This window comes from Pristiophorus japonicus, chromosome 3, assembly GCF_044704955.1.
Source record: "Pristiophorus japonicus isolate sPriJap1 chromosome 3, sPriJap1.hap1, whole genome shotgun sequence".
Taxonomy (NCBI): Eukaryota; Metazoa; Chordata; class Chondrichthyes; family Pristiophoridae; genus Pristiophorus; species Pristiophorus japonicus.
In genome coordinates, this window is record NC_091979.1 from 239,643,453 (window position 1) to 239,652,158 (window position 8,706).

Sequence of the window (8,706 nt, forward strand, 5' to 3'; positions counted from 1 at the left end):
ACTCCTGGCCACTAACAGGCAGCCCGGGCTGACACAGTAGCTGCCGACAATTAAAACAAAATGGCGGCCACAGCAGTGCACCCTCCCTTTAAGGGCGGCCATGCTGTCCAGCCATGGGCAGCTTCCCGTCGCGTGAATCTGTTGGGGAGCACCAACTATCGGGGGCCGCGCTGCAGCGGGGTGGAAAAGGAGTCAGTGCACCGGGCACGGTGGAAACCCAGATGGGTCGGCCCTGCGCCTGCCCATGGGTGGAAAGGCCTTATAGCCCCGTTAGAGGCTGCAGCAGGCCTTAAAGAAGGGGTCAATTCTCCACCCACCCCCCACTCACGGCTTCTTGTTGAAGCCCACATTTCCTTTGCTCCATCATTGGTGGCCGTGCCTTCAGCCAATGTAGGTCAGTGAGATCAGGGGTGATGGGTGAGTGGGATTTAGACACGAGTTAGGATACGGGCAGCCGAGCTTTGGATGACCTCAAGTTTACATAGGGTAGAATGTGGGAGGGCAGCCAGAAATACGTAGGAATGGTCAAGTCTAGAGCTAACAAAGGCATGGTTGAGGGTTTCAGCAGCAGATGAGCTGAAGCAAGGGCGGAGACGGGCGATGTTACAGAGGCAGTCTTAGTTATGCCACTGATATGTGGTCGGACGCTCATTTCAGGGTCAAATATGACACGAAGGTAGCAAATAGTGTGGTTCAGCCTCAGACAGATGTTTTACTACGTTAACGGCGCTATATAAATACAAGTTGTTGTTGTTCCTGTTCTTACTTTCCCAAAAAGTAGCTTTTCCATGAAGACAATAGATGTAGAATCACAGCGGGTAATGTTAATCTAACCCGCCTATCGGGAAACTGACGGGATCAGGGGCAACGCTGAGTTTTGCACCCCGCCCGATTTCACTCGCCATTGAAGTCACGTACAGGAATATTGGGCGAGGTATAAAAGTGGCGTTCCACCTGATCCCGTGGGCTTCCCGCCCTGCGAGTTGAGTTAAATTGACCCCTATAGAAATGTATGACATCATAGTGTCAGCCGTGGCTCAGTGTGTAGCACACTCGCCTCTGAGCCAGAAGTTCATGGGTTCAAGTCGTCCTGGAAAGACTTGAGCACATAAATCCAGGCTGACACTCCAGTGCAGTGCTGAGGGAGCGCTGCACTGTCAGAGGTGCCATTTTTCAGATAAGACGTTAAACCGAGGCCCCGTCTCCTCCCTCAGGTGGATATAAAAGATCCCACGGCACTATTTCAAAGAAGAGCAGGGAGTTAATCCCGGTGTCTTGGGCCAATACTTATCCCACAATCAACATAACAAAATCAAATTATCTGGTCATTATCACATTGTTGTTTCTGGGAGCTTGCTGTGTGCAAATTGGCTGGAGCGTTTCCCACATTACAACAGTGACTACACTCCAAAAAGTACTTCATTGGCTGTAAAGCGCTTTGAGACGTCCGGTGGTTGTTAAAGGCGCTATATAAATGCAAGCATGAGAGGCCCATCCAGTCTGTGCTGGCTCTCTGAAAGACCTATACACTTAGCCCCTTCCCCATTTCTTCCCCCTAGCCTTTTAACTGTTTTCTGTTTCAAATACTTATCCACTTCCACCTTTAAAAATTACCGTGGATTCTGCTTCCCCCACTGCTTCTGCTGCTCCACCCCATATCCCAATATCCCTCTGGCGAGAAAAACAAATTCCTCATCACTTCCTTCTTTGGACGATGAGCTTAAATTAATCTCCATCAGTTAAGGACTCGCCCACCAGCGGAAATAATTAATGACCATTTCCCCGCCTCCCCCCCCCCACCGCCCCCTCACCTCTCTTGAAGTCGCTGGCTCGTGTCTGGAGACAGTTCCACTGCTGCCTGCAGTATCTCGTCCCAATGGCATGTCTGTGTCTAGACGGTGTTATTTTGACCATGGGCAATGTGACAGTCAATCCTGACCTCACCCGTCATCCATACAGCCATGTTAATAACCCTTCAACTAGGCTGGAGTTTAATATTTTGATATTTCAAATAACAGTGTGTCGATAGTTGATGTCTCTAAGATAAGAGGAGACTAATTGATGTCCTATCACTGACTGCTCCATTTTTGATTGGGGCAGAGGAGCGATGAGAGATTGGAGCCCAGGAGCATCGTGATCAAGGCCCAGGAGAGGCGAGGGTTCGGGGTCCAGGAGAGGCGAGGTCCCGGGGCAACACGGGCCAGCCCACACTGCGATCTATGGATAGTAGGAGCATGTATGCACACTAGGTCCGTGCAGCAGAGCAGGTCTCCAGTCATCTTGGTTAATCCTTACCACTGGACCAAGACCTAGCTCTGTCAAGCCCATGTGGTGGCTGGTGTGCAACGGCCATCCCACGTTAAAAAAAGCCACGCACAGGTATCTTCCACCCTTCAATATGTAGTTTGGGACCTAGAATGTCAAGTCCCTCATTGAAACACCTGGGAACTCATCCCTTTTTGGCGTGGAAGTGGGTCATCCTCGATACGAGGGACTGCCTAATACTATACTTTCCAATGGGGATAATGATCAGCAGTGACATCTCTTGATGATTTTTGCTCTCCCTTGGGCACAGATAAGACAGTGCTCCTTTAATAATTACCATATAAGAGCATTTTAGGGAGCTTTATGCTCAACATATCCACCCTTTCAGATAGATTAATCCCACCTACCCTCCTTCTCACTATACCCTTCAATCTGTTGAAATGGTGCGGTTGTGAATGAGTTAAAGAATTTTTTGAGTCAGACTTGCTGAAAGCTTTAAGTGCCGATTTCAGCACCGAACCTTTGTATCTGCCCACCTGCTGAGACAACCAGAGGGGCTTTGTGAACATGTTGCTTCAGCTTATTCTGATATCCCGCAAATGTTCCAACCATCCAGATATTGGATATAGACACTGAAACTGAGAGGCAGGTGAACCCGTTACCCCAGGTGGGGGTACATCTGCATTTGACCAAGTAGGCTGGGTGGGCCTCTCCTTGTTTATTTATTTAAATTATATACTGCTCTTTGGCACATATTTAATGAACGACTAACAATTTTCAGTGTCAGGAGAGATTGTATAAAAAAGAAAAGACTTGGATTTATATAGCGCCTTTCACGACCACCGGATGCCTCAAAGCACTTTATAGCCAATGAAGTACTTTTGGAGTGTAGTCACTGTTGTAATGTGGGAAATGGTGCAGCCAACCTGCACACAGCAAGCTCCCACAAACAGCAATTATAAACAACAAATGATAAATGTATGTGTGATCCCGCCTGCTACACACTCATGTACCCTCTGGATAAAAGTGTAGCACCTTGGATGTGCCAAGCTGAGAGATATTGGATATTGAATGTTGTGAAGCTCAGGAAGCGTGTGTGGGTGATATTGCACAGTTGGGGGGCACAAGGACCGAAAATTGGGCAGTCATTGGGCGGAGAGAGGGGCTGAAATTCCCCAGCGCCCACCGCACCTGACGCGGGCGTCCCGCCCCGGCCGCGAAATTGCAGTTATCGCCCCTCATAGGAAATGGTGCGCAGTGTCGCGCGCGCCACTTCCTGATCCTGTTAAAGGGGAAGGCCACTGAGCACTTTCCGAGCCTCTGATGGCGTCCGCTGGGGTCAAGGCTGCAGCACGGCACCCACGCAAAAGAAACACGGGCGTACCTGCTGGAACGATGAGGTGCCGTTCCTTGAGTAGGGTTGACGGGTGAGTCGGCTGGAAAAATAAGGCAGTGCGCGGCACGCCCCATCTCCCCTTTTTTTATTTCTGCCCCGGGAGCGGAGGTCGGCCCCGTTTTGCGACCCCGCAAGGCTGGGCGCTGACACCGCTCGTAGTGCACTGGCTGATTTACACCGCGGGAAGGAAAGTGGTCGCCGCGCACGGCGATGACATCAGCACCTCCGCTAACTCCCGTGCAATTTTGCAGGAGCCGGTAGCGCACCCCGGAAAAAACTGTTCTGTGCCCCATTAGTGTCCCCCCCAGAGGTGCTAACGGGAGGCGCAGATCAGGGCAGTTTCAGCGCCAGAGTGTGCAATGTTCCATAACCAAGAGGCAGCGAGCCTGAATATTGAGCATTCAAGAGGCAGAGATTCTCAATGTTAAACAGTGCAATCAGTCGATTTACACGTGGCCAGATAACTGTGTGACAATCAAGCACTTGTGACAATAATCCTGTTTGGAACCGTCTGGCCTGAAGGTGCCAAGTGACCATTCCTCATCTGAGAGCCAGACAGCAGGATATTTGACTATGGACGGTCACAGCGAAGCTTGTCTCAGCACACAAGCACCTTTTCCAGCCGGCATAGTAACCCTCTGCTGTCAGACTTGGTACAGTAGTCTCTGAGTCAGCAGGTTGTGGGTTCAAGCCCTGCTCCAGCGCAAAATCTGACAGAGTGCTGCCCTGTCAGATGTCCCGTCTTTCAGCACTGCGAGTTCCTACAAACAGCATTGATCATCATTGATCATCATAGACAGTCCCTCGGAATTGAGGAAGACGCTTCCACTCTTAAAATGAGTCCTTAGGTGGCTGAACAGTCCAATACGAGAACCACAGTCCCTGTCACAGGTGGGACAGATAGTTGAGGGGAAGGGATGGTGGGACAAGTTTGCCCCACGCTCTTTCCGCTGCCTGCGCTTGATTTCTGCATGCTCTCGGCGATGAGACTCGAGGTGCTCAGCGCCCTCGCGGATGCACTTCCTCCACTTAGGGCGGTCTTTGGCCAGGGACTCCCAGGTGTCAGTGGGAATGCTGCACTTTATCAGGGCGGCTTTGAGGCTGTCCTTGTAATGTTTCCTCTGCCCACCTTTGGCTCATTTGCCATGAAGGTGTTCCGAGTAGAGCGCTTGCTTTGGGAGTCTCGTGTCTGGCATGCGAACAATGTGGCCTGCCCAGTAGAGCTGATCGAGTGTGGTCAGTGCTTCAATGCTGGGGATGTTAGCCTGGTCAAAGACGCTAACGTTGGTGCATCTGTCCTCCCAGGGGATTTGTAGGATTTTGCGGAGATATCGTTGGTGGTATTTCTCCAGCGACTTGAGATGTCTACTGTACAGCAATGTAATAATGACCAGATAATCTGTTATCCATTCTATAGTACAGCAAAATATTCCTTGCTACAAATGTCCAGAAACCAGGACTGCCAGATGGGGCATGGCAGGAGTTGCTGGTCAATATTCACTGAAAACTTGAATAGCAATAAGTAAGCTCAAGAAACAGCACCTCATTTTTCTATTCGCTGCTTTACAGCCTTCTGGACTCAACATGGCGTTCAACAATTTCAGATCACGACCTCTGCCCCCAAGTTTATGGAGAGCAATCATTAATGATTCTGCTATTTGCATTTACACCTCCTCTAGACTCGTCCGGGCTGAAATTCAGGGTCACAAAGAGACCCTTTAATGCACGTTTGCGGTGGCCATTCCTAAAAATCGAATGGTCGCCACTTTGGGGTCAACAGGCCGACATAACCTAAATTCAGGTCGGGGATTTTTCGGGCTGGACCCCGTCCCGCCCGAGTGGTTGCACCGCCAAATTAAGCCAATAAAAATACTTACCTCCCGATATTCACCTGAATCCATCAATCTCCCTGCGCGCTGTACCCCAGGCAGGTTTCTCTGCCGGTGCACCATCTCTGTACTGAGTGCGGCCTGGCAGTGCGGCCGCCCTTAAAGGGGAGGGCCCACCGTCGTGGCCCCGATTGGCCGGTAAAATACTGCCCTCCAGGTTCACCCATCTTGGGTGCCAGGCCGCTGGCCAGGCCGAAACCCTCCCTGGTGGCCCAGTGGCTAAAGATAAAAAATGATCGAATCTCTCCCCTTTAATGGAGGGGAGAGAGCGTGGTGACACACATGCGCTGAGATGTCACCACGTTGATTGACAGCAGCGGATGGCCCAACCGACCCATTTTCAGCCAGTCAGCCTGGCTTTCAGTCTAAGGCCCGCCCCCATTATGATCCATTTCTTGTAGGACTTTGAAAAAATATCAAAGTCCTGAAAATGGATCTACTTAGCATACTAGGGTTTCCAGTGGTGAGTACCACTCCAAAACTCATAGGTGGTCCAGCTTTCTGGTGCACCTGAATTTCGACCCCCATCTTTTGTTTCTTTAATTGTCTCATCACCATCTTCCTTTCTCCTTGGACTATCATCCCTTTTGCCATTTAATTTCTCCTCTATTCCACCCTACCACAGACCTTGCCTTTTGTTCTTTCCTCCCCTCTTCCCTTTCCCTGCCCTTGTACTTGCTTAAAAACCTGTTACATCTCTAACGAAAGGTCAAGGACCCGAAACGTTAACTCTGTTTCTCTCTCCACAGATGCTGCCCGACCCACTGAGTATTTCTCGCATTTTCTGCTTTTATTTCAGATTTCCAGCATCTGCAATATTTTGCTTTGGTGTAACAATAAGTAATCCCGTCACATCAGGAAACGCAGATGTGGAAAAAATAAACCTCATTTTAAAGAAGATAATTTTGGTTGTAATGACATAATTGGAGCATTTATAGATGCTCCCTTATTCCAGTGGTGTTTCATATCAGCTTAGGTATGTAATTTAAAAACATTCACTGAACAATTAAGGCTTGACAATATCTGGTTGAATTGAGACAACTTTATCCAGGAGTCTACAAGATGGAGTTTTTAAGCAAAGACTAAGCTGCAGTACATTAAAATAGTTATAAATATTAATAATGTTATTCCTTTTCCATTCAATATACAACAACAACAACAACTTGTATTTATTTAGCGTTTTAACATAGTAAAACATCTCAAGGCACTTCACCGGAGTGTTTTAAGACAAAACAAATACATTTGACACCGAGCCACATAAGAAGAAATTAGTGCAGGTGACGAAAAGCTTGGTCAAAGAGGTGGGTTTTAAGGAGCATCTTGAAGGAGGAAAGAGAGGTAGAGAGGCAGAGAGGTTTAGGCAGGGAGTTCCAGAGCTTGGGGCCCAGGCAACAGAAGGCACGGCCACCAATGGTGGAGCAATTAGGGATGCTCGGGAGGGCAGAATTAGAGGAACGCAGATATCTCGGGAGGTTTGTGTGGCTGGAGGAGATTACAGAGATAGGGAGGTGCGAGGGCTATGAAGGGATTTGAAAACAAGGATGAGAATTTTGAAATGGAGGCGTTGCTTAACCGGGAGCCAGTGTAGGCCAACGTTATAATTGACCCTAAAACTAAGAACGTTATATTGCTTTATGCTGTAGAAATCTCCGTAGGGCTTGTTCAAAAAACCCATATGGTGCGGTTCAAAACTGGGCAGCAGGGAATATAACTGCAGGTAGCTGAAGAGAGATGATGGAGAGGTGTTTAACCACACTCCACCACATTGGAGGGCTACTGATGGGAAGGACCACTGACGGAAGCTCAGAGGGCCCAGCGGTATGCTGCTGTCGCCATCTTTGTTTGAGAATGTTTGTCATCCTTTGCTTCACTGTCGCAAATGAACTTTCCCATTCGAACTTGCGACTGCCATCATCGCCAGCACCTACCCATTTGGTTATTTTGCATCATGTGGCAGCAAACAAATGATTGGGTGGTGTCGACCTCATCCCATTCATCCTTATCGCTCTCTTACAATCTGATACGAGGGCATGGTGTATTATATTTGGTCAATTTTATTGGTCTTTAGGGCCCTATTTCAACTCAATGGGGGCGAATCCATCGCGGTTCTCGATAGTCTTGCTTCTGCTGGCAGTATAGGGCGCTGTCCTTTATTCCCTCTTTCTACCTATTCTTCTGCTCCTTTCCCTAATTTCTTTCCCACTTACCAGCCTCACCTCCAGATGGTGCTAATGTGTGCTCGGTTACAGCTCCGCATTCAATGGCATCTCTCCAGTCCCTCGACCTCGTGACCATTCTTTGTGTGCGGGCTGCAGGCAATGAGAGTTGGGTTTGGTTGCACAAAATCCAGGCTGACACTCCCAGTGCAGTGCTGAGGGAATGCACCCCCCCACCCCTCCCCCACCCTGCCCCAATTTATTACGGTGTCCTGTGATATTTAGACATTAGCTTTTAAGGGCTCAGTGAACTTTTCTCCACTGCAGTGCTAAGGGAGCGCTGCACTGTCGGGGGTGCCGTCTTTCGGATGAGACGTTAAACCGAGGCCCCATCTGCCCTCTCAGGTGGATGTAAACGATCCCACGGCCACTATTTTGAAGAAGAGCAGGGGAGTTTTCCCTGGTGTCCTGGCCAATATTGGTCCCTCAATCAGCAGCACTAAAAAACAGGTTAACTGGTCATTATTCCATTGCTGTTTATGGGAGCTTGCTGTGCGCACATTAGATGTCGCCTTTCCCACATTACAACAGTGACTGCACTTCAAAAAGTACCTCGTTGGCTGTAAAGCACTTTTGGGACATCATCATAGGCATTCCCTCGAAATCGAGGAAGACTTGCTTCCACTCTGAGAGTTCTTAGGTGACTGAACAGTCCAATACGGGAATTACAGTCTCTGTTACAGGTGGGACAGACAGTTGTTGGAGGAAGGGGTGGACGGGGAGTCTGGTTTGCCGCACGCTCTTTCCGCTGTCTGCGCTCGCTTTCTGCATGCTCTCGGCGACGAGACTCGAGGTGCTCAGCACCCTCCCGGATGCACTTCCTCCACTTAGAGCGGTCTTTGGCCAGGTGTTGGTGGGGATATTGCATTTTATCAAAGAAGCTTTGAGGGTGCCCTTGAAATGTTTCCTCTGCCCACCTGGGGCTTGCTTGCCGTGTAGG